The 14,120-nt window shown below is 40.4% G+C and overlaps 1 protein-coding gene across 2 annotated transcripts in view; it reads right to left on the bottom strand.

Moving 5' to 3' along the window:
* nolo (ADAMTS-like no long nerve cord) overlaps positions 1–14,120 on the bottom strand; it is a 628,447-nt gene that overhangs the window by 304,751 nt on the left and 309,576 nt on the right. The gene's annotated exons all lie outside the window — the stretch shown is intronic.

Below are 14,120 nucleotides of genomic sequence, written 5' to 3'. Positions count from 1 at the left end.
TATTCGTATTATATTTATATTATAGTTATATAATATTTGTATTATATTTGTATAATATTTGTATTATATTTGTAGTATATTTGTATTATAGTTGTATTATATTTGTATTATATTATATTACAATAAGATATTTCACAGTGATTCGGATATTTCAGAACGGAACAACTTCGATCGCTGATTATGATAATTTCCCCAGTTATGCGAATTTAATAATTTAGTGGCGTGTCCATTATTCAGCGCAACAGCGTTCGATTTAAAATTGATCGGTAACGAATATGTTAGATTTCAGTAATCTCGGCATGCTTCGTTAACTCTCTCTCTCACTCGGATCCGTAGGAACATAATGATTCAAGTTAGTTAGAGTTACTTCGATCGCGGGGCTTTGCGTTCGCCTCTCGTCTGGAGCTAGTCGAATTAAAGCAGCCCGTAAATTTCCCATCGAATCGAATTTGTTCATCTTGAATAATACATAGTGCGGGACCGCTGTCTTATCGCTGTCAAACTTGCCAGTAATGTCACGTCTGACGTCTCGGTACGATCGACCCGGGCGCGCTGAACGCCGCTCTACGCGTGCCGTCATCTAAAAATACAGCCGCTATCTTCGACATTTATCATGCCCGACGAGAAATCCGTCGCGACGTTAACTCGGCAATGCGAATTCGTCCGAATTATATTCGCGTGCCTTATTAAGTCAGCGCCGAGGGAACTCGAAATGTTCGCTCCTGCGAAATGAATTCTCGACCGGAATACTTTTTTCCTTCCTGGCTGGCCGGATATTCATAGCGATCGCGAGAACGTGGATGGTGCCGAAAATTTGCAGATAGAACGAGCATCGAAAGCAGAAACGACGGACACTTCTGACAAAAATATAACAGAACATGTGCTTAGAGAATCGTTTCTCGTTTTATCCGTCAATTACCGTGTCTGAATACAATCCCTGAATACCGTGCTCCAGTTACTGTGCTGTCTCCTTGAATACTGCGATTCGATTCCTGTAGTCTCTATCTGAGCAATGTGCATCAGTTACTGTGCTTCAATTACTGTGCTGCCTCTGTGAACTCTGTGCTTCGGTTATCGAGCTGTCTGTCTGAATACTTTGCTTCGATTACTGTGCTGTCACCCTGAACTCTGTGCATCATTTACTGTGCTTCAGTTACTGTGCTGCCTCCCTGAACACTGTGCTTCGGTTACCGAGCTATCTGTCTGAATACTGTGCTTTGATTACTGTGCTGTCTCCCTGAACACTGTGCATCAGTTACTATGCTTCAATTACTGTGCTGCCTCTCTAAATATTGTGCTTCAGTTACTGACCTGAATACTGATCTGAATACAGTCTGAATACTGTGCTTCGATTACTGCGCTGCCTCCCTGAATATTGTACCTTAGTTACTGTGCTGTCTCCCTGAACCCTGTGCATCAGTTACTGTGCTTCAGTTACTGTGCTGCCTCCCTAAATACTGTGCTATCTTCCTGAATATTGTGCTTCAATTCTTGTACTGTGCCTCTCTGAGTATTATGCACCAGTTACTGTGCTTCAGTTATTGTGCTTCAGATATTGTACTCTTCCCTGAATACTGTGCTTTAATTCTTGTACTGCCTCCCTGAATACTATGCATCAGTTACTGTGGTTCAGTTACTGTGCTTCAGTTACTGTGCTGCCTCTCTGAATATTGTGTTTCGATTACTGTGCTGCCTCCCTGAATACTGTGCTATCTCCCTGAATACTGTGCTTCAATTCTTATACTGCATACCTGAATACTATGGATCAGTTACTGTGCTGCCTCCCTAAATACTGTGCTATCTTCCTGAACATTGTAATTCAATTTTTGTACTGCCTCCCTGTGTACTATGCACCATTTACTGTGCTTCAGTTACTTTGCTTCAGTTATTGTACTCTTCCCTGAATACTGTGCTTTAATTACTGTGCTGCCTCCCTGAATACTGTGCTTTAATTACTGTGCTGGCTCCCTGAATACTGTGCTTCAGTTACTGTGCTCTCTCCCTGAACATTGTGCTATCTCCCTAAATACTGTGCTTCAATTCTTGTTCTGCCTCCCTGAACACTATGCATCAATTACTGTGCTTCAGTTGCTGTGCTGTCTCTCTGAATATTGTGCTGTCTCCCTGAATATTGTGCTATCCCCCTGATTACTGTACTTCAATTTTTGTACTGCTTCCCTGAACACTTTGCATCAGTTACTGTGCTTCAATTACTGTGCTGCCTCCCCGAATACTGTTCTTTAATTTCTGTACTCCCTCTCTTAATACCGTACCGCAGTTACTATGTTGTCTTCCTTACTGTGTTTCAATTGCTGTGCTGCCTGCTTGAATCCTGTGCTTCGATTACTGTGCTGCTTTCTTGAATATTGTGCTTCAATTACTGTGCTGTCTCCCTGAATACTGTGTTTCAATTCCTGCCATCCCTCCCCGAATATTGTGCATCAGTTACTATATTTCAATTATTGTACTGTTTCCCTGAATACTGTGCTTTAATTACTGTGCTGTCTGCCTGAATACCGTGCTTCAATTCTTGTATAAATAACTATAATAATAAAATAAATATATCCGAGCATGTGCTTAGAGAATCGTTTCTCGTTTTATTCGTAAATCTTTTCCAGCTTGTCTGTCCAAGATTATTTTGGTCTCTCTACAGACCACATAACGAAACGCGCGATAATTGAAATTAATTGTTAGAAATTACAGAAATTACAGAAAAGACAAACTACGAAATTTTACACAGCAAAAATGCCACAGAGATTGACGGTATCCGTTTCAATTTCGAAACATACTGCAACGTACAAACCAGTTAAACCGTATTTTATTAACGCATCCACGACCGCGCTAGAAGCCTCAAAAATGTTCGCAAAATTAAAATATTTCATTCGGTTAAACAAAAATTACGAAGCAAACTTATATCGCATCAATTACTTCTTCGGCATTCGTACCTCTTGCAAATCTTAATAAAATGAAGCAATCATTTTTAATTTTTCATTAATCACCCATTCGATCATCAACCGACTGCGTTTAAAACGGGGAGGTCTCCCCGTTCGGTTGGCTAAGCGTTAACAGATCGATAAGTCAACGAAACGATAACTTCCTCTCTAATTTCGCACAAGCCCCGCCGTGACCCAGCTGGGTCACCATCGGTCTATGACCAATGCGCGACAGCCGCCGCCGTCGCGCGTTTCTTTCTATCGCCTCGGAATAAGACTGGCAATTATTGCCGGCGGGATCCGGGATTCGGCCCGCGGGAAGTAGCGCTCGTCTCTTAGCCAATTCCATGCATATTAACGTTTATGGGGACGCGGCACATTGCGGCCGGGTATCGTAGCCGGGTATCCGGCTTAAACGGGCGACGTGCTCGCGAGACATCGTTGCCCGGCTGCGATCGATTCCGCCGGTGGCCGCGCGCGCGGTTCCACCGGCGGAATTCGATATTAATCCGAGATGGAAGCCTGCGGACGACAGGCTTGATCTCGCGTTAATCAAGCACGCGGTGCGCCGAGAAGCATCGACGCCCGACGATCTGTCCGGGATTCATGCCCGATATATCAGCGCGCGCGGAGCGCCCGCCGAGGGTCGCACGATAATGTAACCTTAAGCCTTTCGCATACGATTCTACGTGGACGCTGGAAGGCGCACGGATTTCGGTCCGCCGCCGCCGCCGCCGCTGCACCCTCCCTTCCCCGCTTCGCACCCGTCCTCCGCAACCCGCATCCCAATGCGTCTTTAAACCTTCTATCGCGCTCGATTCGACCGGGATATTGGCCGAACGGTCGATGTAATTACTCTGCCACCGCCATTATTTGCGTTGCTACCTGTCGCGGCACGAACGCCCGCCCGATGATAAATTCGACGGACAACTGCCGGGCTAATTGGACGAACGAATTTCCGGAGACAAGACCGCCGCCGATGATAATGATTTCGACAGCGGACCGGGCTGGGCGCGATGCCGCGGGCTCGATAAGTAAGGTGGAGCAGTCGGTCGTTGTGGCTTGTTAGCCGACTTCTGGAGCTATTTCGCTGCTGGACAATTGAACGGCAATTCGAATGGAATTTCTTAAGGACTCGAAGGTAAATTTTCGAGTTTCTTTGTGGTCGATGCGAATCTAGAGGAATCGGTTACTGTGCCTCAGTTAATGTGCTCTCTGCCCGAATACTGTGCTCCAGTTACTGTGCTTCACTTACTATGCTGTCTTTCCGAATACTGTGCTTTCTCCCGCAATACTGTGCTTTAGCTACTGTGCTGTCTCCTTGAACACTGTAATCCGATTCCTGTACTCTCTACCTGAACCATGTGCGTCAGTTACTGTGCTTCAGTTACTGTGCTGTCTTTCTGAATACTGTGCTCTCTCCCTGAATACTGTGCTTCAGTTACTGTGCTGTCTCCTTGAACACTGTAATCCGATTCCTGTACTCTCTACCTGAACCATGTGCGTCAGTTACTGTGCTTCAGTTACTGTGCTGCCTCTCTGAACACTGTGCATCAGTTACTGTGCTTCGATTACTATGCTTTAGTTACTGTGTTGCCTCCCTGAATACTGTGCTATCTCCCTGAATACTATGCTTCATTTACTGTGCTGTCTCCATGAATACTGTGATTCGATTCCAATACTCCCTACCTGAACACTGTGCCATCAGTTACTGTGCTTCAATTACCGTGCTGCCTCTCTAAATACTGTGCTTTAATTATTGTGCTGGCTCCTTGAATACTGTGCTCCGATTACTGTGCTGCCACCCTGAATACTGTACCTTAGATACTGTGCTGTCTCCCTGAACCCTGTGCATCAGTTACTGTGCTTCAATTACTGTGCTGCCTCCCTAAATACTATGCTATCTTCCTGAATATTGTGCTCCAATTCTTGTACTGCCTCCCTGAATACTATGCACCAGTTACTGTGCTTCAGTTATTGTACTCTTCCCTGAATACTGTGCTTTAATTACTGTGCTGCCTCCCTGAATACTGTGCTTTAATTACTGTGCTGGCTCCTTCAATACTGTGCTTTAATTACTGTGCTGGCTCCTTCAATACTGTGCTTTAATTACTGTGCTGGCTCCTTCAATACTGTGCTTTAATTACTCTGCTGGCTTCTTGAATACTGTGCTTTAATTACTGCCTTGCCTCCCTAATTACTGTGCTATCTTCCTGAATATTGTGTTTCAATTCTTGTACTGTGCCTCCCTGAGTATTATGCACCAGTTACTGTGCTTCAGTTATTGTGCTTCAGTTATTGTACTCTTCCCCGAATACTGTGCTTAAATTACTGAACTGCCTCCATAAATACTGTGCTATCTTCCTGAATATTGTGTTTCAATTCTTGTACTGTGCCTCCCTGAGTATTATGCACCAGTTACTGTGCTTCAGTTATTGTGCTTCAGTTATTGCACTCTTCCCCGAATACTGTGCTTAAATTACTGTGCTGCCTCCCTAAATACTGTGCTATCTTCCTGAACATTGTGCTTCAATTCTTGTACTGTGCCTCTCTGAGTATTATGCACCAGTTACTCTGTGCTTCAGTTATTGTGCTTCAGTTATTGTACTCTTCCCCGAATACTGTGCTTAAATTACTGTGCTGCCTTCCTGAATACTGTGCTATCTCCTTGAATACTGTGTTTCAATTCCTGTGCCGCCTCCCTAAATACTATGCATCAGTTACTGTGCTGTCTTCCCGAATACTGTGCTTCAATTTTTGTCATCCCTCCCCGAATATTGTGCTTCAGTTACTGTGTTTCAGTTTTTGTACTGTTTCCCTGAATACTGTGCTTTAATTACTGTGCTGCTTTCCTGAATACTGTGCTTTAATTACTGTTCTGCTTCCCTAAATACTGTGCTGGCTCCTTGAATACTGTTCTTCAATTACTGCGCTGCCTCCCTGAATACCGTGCTTCAATTACCGTGCTCCTTCCCTGAATACCGTGCCTCAATAATTGTGCACCATACGAATTTAATACTTAATAATACTAAACGAAGAATCAACTAAATCCGACAAATAAAAAAAAATAAAAATCGCAGAGTCTGTTTCGGGGAAAAGAATCCTGTCAAGTTCTTATACGAATTACGTTATTATACGAATACGTTATTATTTTCAGATACAGCTTGTCAGATTCCTACTCGTTATCCTTTGTGAATGAGTCCCGTTAATTGTATAATTGCATATGGTAATTGACTCAACAAACGTATCTCTGTTACCGTCGATGCATAAAGTGCTTTCAAACTTTCGACCGACAGCCGGGTTACTTCGGTCTTGGAGGAGCCGCTGTTCTATGGGTACGGAAACCAGTCGACTGTGCTCTCCGCGGAGATCCTCTTAGCTGGCTCACTTGAAAATACACGATGAGGTATACGTGTACCGAACTCTGTACTTTCGAAGATGAATTTTCTTGCATTGCTAGAACGAGCAACAATAGCGGCAATATATAACCGACATTAGGTCGGGGCGGAAATAATTGCGCCAACTTTGAAAGAATACTTGTGTTTCAGGTTAACCTGAATTCTATTCGTACGAATAAGAACTATGTTTCCTTCGGATTATTTCCGCAATATATTAATAGACAAATCTTCCAAAAATATATCTTCGGAAATATTTTCCGTGGAACAAATAACAATTTTACCCAATTATTTTCGCGAAGGGGGAATACATTTTTGTTGTTGTTGTAAAATCCTTTCATTGTAATTTTCTGATAGCTAGATTTTTTTGTTAACTTTTCAACATTCTAGTCAAGATATAAAAATTGTTAAAAATACGTGCAATATATAACGATGTAATTAAAGATATAGCTTAATATTATAGCTCAATATTTATAATAATAATAATATTTATAGCTAATATTTATAGCTAATATTTATAGCTTAATATTTTCATAGAAAACAATTACTTCGAAATTTAACTGTAATTACCTCAGCATAAAAATTCGAATAATTATGTCTTCTAAAACTTAGTTGTAAAAAGGTTATATACACACACACATTAACGAGCAACATATAAACATAACAATGCTTCATTAAGTAACAAAAGGCGGACTTAAACATTGTCAAAAAAGCAACAACGATCTCGAAATCGTATTATATTGTTTAAATATTTCAGAAAGTATACGATACAATTTTGACAGAAAATTGTCGATCTTCGAACTGCTATAAGTTAAAAAAGGGAGAAAACAAATTTATGACAAATCCTTATCTCAGATCCCATCTCGGATCATTTTCAAAAACTGGGTCTCCACTTTCGCAAGACCGAATCTCTTTCTTTCAAGCATCTTTTTGCATTATGCAACGGATAGAAAAACTGGTTCGAAAACATCCCGGTTTCGAGAGATCGAAGCACCCCGTTCAAAGCAGCCTGCACGATTTAGGTGAACGTCGCTGTACGATCGCGGTCGGCGTTGGAAATTTTTTGCGAAATTCGTCGGTGTAATTTCGGCACTTGTCAGAGGGCGCGCGCCCGCGAGGAATGTCGACGAATGACCCCGGAAAAAAAGGCAACGCTCGGAATTTCATGGGAGACGCGTCTCGGTTCAGCTCAGCTCGGCTCGGCTCCGCTCGGCTCGGCTCTGCTCTGCGGCAGCAGCGTAGCCAGTTCGAGGCGTTTGACGCGGTGCCAACGATAATAAGATTTAGCACGGTGGCCGATTCGCGATGACTTCTCGCGATTCCATCCAGTTTTCGGCTCGTTCCGGTTCTCCGGATTCCGCGCCCGAAACTATCGATGACACGGCCGAAAAATAGAAGCTCCATTTAACGATCATCGCTGGCAAGGACTTCGAAAAATTCGCGAAAAGCCTGCATCCGACGCGTTCCTGCGACCGTCCGCGTTCGCAGAGCCATGGATAATTTCGGCCAACGTTCGTTTCTCGGCATTCTTTTCGAACCACTGCGTTTGCGATCGAATCACCGTCCGGGACATTTGTTGGAAACGTTTATCATTGGGCGAGATTATGACTAATTTTAGTAATTTTAGTAATTTTAGTAATTTTAGTAATTTTAGCAATTTTAGTAATTTTAGTAATTTTAGTAATTTTAGCAATTTTAGTAATTTTAGTAATTTTAGCAATTTTAGTAATTTTACTAACATTAATAATTTTACTAACATTGCTAATTTTACTAATTTTACTAATTTTACTAATTTTACTAATTTTACTAATTTTATTAATTTTACTAATTTTACTAATTCTACTAATTTTACTAATTTTACGAATTTCACTAGTTTTACGAATTTCACTAATTTTACTAATTTTACTAATTTTACTAATTTTACGAATTTCACTAGTTTTACGAATTTTACTAATTTTACTAATTTTACGAATTTCACTAGTTTTACGAATTTCACTAATTTTACTAATTTTACGAATTTCACTAATTTTACGAATATCACCAATTTCACTAATTTTGAACGTGTACTATCGATTGAATCTATCAATTAAATGGTCATTCTTCTTTTTTCTTTCTCATTCTTCTCTCTCATTCTTCTTTCTCAACAAAACATACAAAATGGGATGAGACAGAGGAAACCTTCTTTTGTTAAATTTATACTTAAGCGTGTGACATGAAATCTGAACGTTAAAGCCTTTATCTTTTGGATAAACGTTGACGAATAAAGTAAAGTAAAATAAAATAAAATGTTGCTCTAATAAACTCTGCTCCAAAGTCACGCAGAAATTCGCGAAGTCCGTTCGCCGGCCGTACGATGTATTGGGTTGGCAACTAAGTAATTGCCGATTTGTGCAATGAAATAAAAAATTTTTTTTTACTTGGAACGAAGTTTAATCTGTAATGTATTTTCCATTTTGTTCGATGACCTTTCGCCATCTCTCCGACAACTTGAAAATCCCACGCTCGTAGAAAGTCTGATCCTTTTCGGCCAAAAACTGAGTCAAGTGAGATTTTACAGCGTCATCATCGTTAAAAGTTTTACTACGAAGGGAGTTGTCCAGGGATCGAAATAAGTGGTAATCCGATGGCGCGAGATCAGGGCTATACGGTGGGTGTAACATCAATTCCCAACCAATATCCATCAATTTTTGCCGAGTGGACAAAGACGTGTGCGGCCTAAGCATTGTCCTGCTGGAAAATGACACCTTTACGATTGACCAATTCTGCTCGCTTTTCCTTGACCGCTGCATTCAATTTGTCCAGTTGCTAACATTCACGGATAATAAAAAATAACATAATAATAATAATAATAATAATAATAATAATAATAATAATAATAATAATAATAATAATAATAATAATTTTATAATATAACATTTACGGATATGATAAAAATGGGAGTGAGAGACATCTATAACTGAAATCGGCAATTACTTAGTTGCCAACCCAATAATTGTTGAATCGCAGTGTTGTTGAAGAATTGTTGAATCTTAGAATTGTCGAATCTCTTTCTAGAGAATCGTCGTCGAACAGTTCCGGTTGGATCGTCGCGTATACTCGGCGGCTCGCGACGCAAACGGAAACAAACCGGCTGGAATCTCGTGGCTCGTGCAACGAAGAAATCCCATCCGAACAGGCCGCGCGGGCCATTCTGGAATCGACTTAAATACCGAGAGGTGTTAAGGCGCTTAAGTCATCAGGCTTTCGTCGAGCGATCAGAGCCAAATCCAAGAACGTTTTGTTCGAGCCGGAGATCAGATAAGGGAGAACGATGAGCGCGGTATTGCTTTCAAATTGGTTTCCGATTCGAGCGTACGATAGCGGCCGACCCACGCCTACGCTCCGCTACACTCGCGTCTATTCATCTACTCGACCTCACGTTATTAGAGTCTCATCCGTTTTTCTTCTACCTCGCCGTCCTCTCTCTGCTCCCCCCCCCCGCTCACCCTTCCCGCGATCGGCGCTTCCTTTTTTGGTTCGTGCTGTGATTCGGTTCATCGCGTCGGTCGATTAGCCGGCAGATCGATCTCCTCGATCTAACCGACTCGTTCGCAATCACTCACCGGCAGAGTGTTACACCGTTGAAAGTGGGCTATCACTGCGAATTTTCTAGCTCGCCGGCCACATGCCCTCCTTCGCGGTGATTTACAACGCTATATGTTGTACCACGGGCTACACCGGAAGTCCCTGTACTCTCCCTGGAAATTATTAAGCGAGCACGTGTCCCCGCGACGCTGCGAACAACTGTTTTGTCGTTCAGCCAAATCGATCTCTTCTTCTTCTTTTTCTTCTTCTTCTTTCATTTTTAATAGCTTGCGGTGTCGTTTTATTCACAGAGATAGGCGTTTTCCGGTTGTAATTATTTCTTGGAAGATGTAATAGACATTTATTGCGGGCCTTCGTTTATTTGGAAGCTTTTGTCGTTCAGCCAAATCGATCTCTTCTTCTTCTTCTTCTTCTTTCATTTTTTAATAGCTTGCGGTGTCAAGTCTGTTTTATTCACAGAGATAGTCGATTTCCGGTTGTAATTATTTCTTGGAAGATGTAACAGACATTTATTGCGGGCCTTCGTTTATTTGGAAGCTTTTGTCGTTCAGCCAAATCGATCTCTTCTTCTTCTTCTTCTTCTTTCATTTTTTAATAGCTTGCGGTGTCAAGTCTGTTTTATTCACAGAGATAGTCGATTTCCGGTTGTAATTATTTCTTGGAAGATGTCATAGACATTTATTGCGGGCCTTCGTTTATTTGGAAGCTTTTGTCGTTCAGCCAAATCGATCTCTTCTTCTTCTTCTTCTTTCATTTTTTAATAGCTTGTGGTATCGTTTTATTCATAGAGATAGGAATTTTATTTGGAAGATTTTGTCGTTCAGCCAAATCGATTTCTTCGTCTTCTTCTTTCATTTTTAATAGCTTGTGGGGTCATTTTATTCACAGAAATAGGCGTTTTCCGGTCGTAATTATTTCTTGTGGAAGATATAATAGACATTTATTGCGGGCCTTCGTTTATTTGAATGTAAAAAAATGAAAATAAACCTACCGCGGTCAAAGTGACCGCTTTCTTATTTTGCAATTCTGCAAAGTTCCGAGACTCTTTCGTGGAAAACGCTTGAATAAGTTATATTATTGGAGCAAGTTTTATAATGAAAACTTTGCAAATTCTAAATAAGTTCGGTCTTCTCAGTTTTGCGAAGCTGTACAGGCCAGTTAGCATTACTGCTTGGTAGGTTTACTGTTAAACATATTTGCCCGGACAATGAATTGTTCTGTTTCCAAACAAAGACGAGAAAGAATAACAGAAATCTCGTCCACGAAACTCAACTAGAAAACGAAACCGAAACGAAACGAAGCTAAGTCTTGGAAGAATTTACAGGTCCACGAATCTTCCGAATAAATAAAAAGAAATAAAAAAAAAGGAAATGATTACACTTCGAGATTACACTTCAAAGACGAGAAAGAATAACAGAAATCTCGTCCACGAAACTCAACTAGAAAACGAAACGAAACTAAGTCTTGGAAGAATTTACAAGTCCACGAATCTTCCGAATAAATAAAAAGAAATAAAAAGAAGGAAATGATTACACTTCGAGATTACACTTCAAAGACGAGAAAGAATAACAGAAATCTCGTCCACGAAACTCAACTAGAAAACGAAACGAAACTAAGTCTTGGAAGAATTTACAAGTCCACGAATCTTCCGAATAAATAAAAAGAAATAAAAAGAAGGAAATGATTACACTTCGAGATTACACTTCAAAGACGAGAAAGAATAACAGAAATCTCGTCCACAAAACTCAACTAGAAAACGAAACCGAAACGAAACTAAGTCATGGAAGAATTTATAGGTCCACGAATCTTCCGAATAAATAAAAAGAAATAAAGAAAAGGAAATGATTACACTTCGAGTTAGCTTCAAAGACGAGAAAGAATAACAGAAATCTCGTCCACGAAACTCAACTAGAAAACGAAACGAAACTAAGTCTTGGAAGAATTTACAAGTCCACGAATCTTCCGAATAAATAAAGAGAAATAAAAAAAGAAAGAAACGATTACACTTCGATAACCGAAGGTAGCGCAACCGCGACTTAAGAGTCGGCGAAACGATAGAAAGATCGAAAAATCGGTAGAATTGATGAGAGCGCGGCAGGTGCATCATCTTTTTTAACGGGTTTCGGAACAGCATCGGACCAGGATCGGGAATTAATTAGACGGGCCCGTGGCCGCGTTTGTTGGGTGAACTCGGGTCGGTGTGATCCAATTAAAAGTTAAAAACGGCCGACCGGGGGAGCGGCTTCAATTTGTTTTCTTCGGTAGGTAACGAACAAATGTTATTGTGGTCGACGACGCGCGCACGGCATTTTAATAAGTTCGCCGCCCCCGCGATGCGACCCGACGCGAACGATAATGCGAGTATGCGTGTCGGCGACGCGTGCACCACCGGCTAACATAAAACCGAATGCAATTAGCGGGCGCTTTCACACTTCGAAGAGCTCGCGACGGGGCGAGGACGACGACGACGACGACGACGACGTCGCGATGGACAACTTTTCCCCGGGAAAATTTCAACGATTTCCGGATTCTCGCTCCGCTGGCTGCCGAACAATACCTAAATAAATCCGATGACGAGAAAAACGGAACGAAATTTTAACAGATTTCCCACTCGATGCGGACGTTCCTTCTTCTTCTTCTTCTTTTTTTGGCGAACATGATATCGATTTTTCGCGCTTCTTCGACGCAATACGACAAATCAAATTAATTAGTCCGATAACACGTTCGATAAGTATTTCTATTATATTTTCGTTATTTTACAGATACGGTTAAAATTATTTTATTTAATTGAAATGTTTGTTTTATTAATAATTATTGCATGTCAAATAGTACGGTTAGAATTTATTTTACATTATTTATAGAGAATCGATTAAGTCTTAGAGAGAGAGAGAGAGAGAGAGAGAGAGAGAGAGAGAGAGAGAGAGAGAGAGAGAGTGTGCAATTTTATTTAAAAGATTGCTGAGATTTTTGGTAATCGAAGCTTGGCTTTAGAAAATTAGCTTTAATTATAATTTTAACTTACGACTCAGCTTTAGATTAGGTTTTACTTAAAACTTAACCGCTGATATAGCTTCTATTTCAGATTTATTCTTAGATTTAGCTTCTGCTTCGGATTTAGCATTATAGATAGTTTCTGCTTTAGATATAGCTTTATATTTAGCTTCTGCTTCAAATTTAGCTTAAGATGCAGCTACTGCTTCAAAATTAGCTTTACATTTAGCTTCAACATTAGATTTAGCTTTAGATACATCATCTGCTTTAATTTTCTATAATTTTCGACTCGACTTTAGATTTAGCTTCTGCTCAAGATTTAGCCGTTGATTTGGCTGCTACTTCAGACTTATCCTCGAATTTAGCTTTTCTGCTTCAGATTTAGCATTAAAGTTAGCTTCATATATATAATTATAATTTTGAGCTTTGTACTTCAAATATGGCCTTAGATGCAGCTTTTGCCTCGGAATTCTTCGTCGACAGATTCGACTTCGGTTTTAAACCTCTACGTAACTTTCACAATTGTTGAAATCTCCGACGCATCTCTCGTGTACGCAGTTCTGCCGAAAGAATTTGAGAAAATTGCTATGCAAATGGCCGATTTTGACGGTACCGAAACATGAGAACGCGGGCACACGGGTTCACGAAGGATCAAAGATGTAACGTGCTAGAGGCGAGAGACCTAACAAGCCCGTGTCTAACAAGATTCAACTTCGATGTAACCTGACTAAGTCTAGATGTAACGTAGATTATGTACACGCAAAACTAACCTCAGGTGTCATTCAAATGCTAAGATAGTCCTGGACGAAATGGTAGAACGTTTATACCGATACTAGATGCTTCTCTATATCAATGACAACAAACTTGTACACGAGATTAATTATGGTAATCGTCAAGTAACAATTCCTGCCTAAAATGTGACACGATAGTAAATAAAATTATTTTTGTTGTGTATTCTATCTGTTTATCAGATCATAGATATTTATCCAAAACCCAAGACGTTTTTATTAGCTTCAAGATCCTAATTTCGTGTGGAAGGATACAACAAGATGATTATCAGATAATTAAGTGGACAATTATTGAGCAAGTATCATTTTATTAAATTGCATTAATACAATTATAATTGTATTAAATAAAGAAATAAATACATATATTTATTTAATATTTCTATTACTTTTTCTTTTATTTTATCTTATTCTTTCTATTACTTTTTTTT

Source organism: Megalopta genalis, chromosome 7, assembly GCF_051020955.1.
Source record: "Megalopta genalis isolate 19385.01 chromosome 7, iyMegGena1_principal, whole genome shotgun sequence".
Taxonomy (NCBI): Eukaryota; Metazoa; Arthropoda; class Insecta; order Hymenoptera; family Halictidae; genus Megalopta; species Megalopta genalis.
This window is presented reverse-complemented; position numbering and strand designations above follow the sequence as displayed.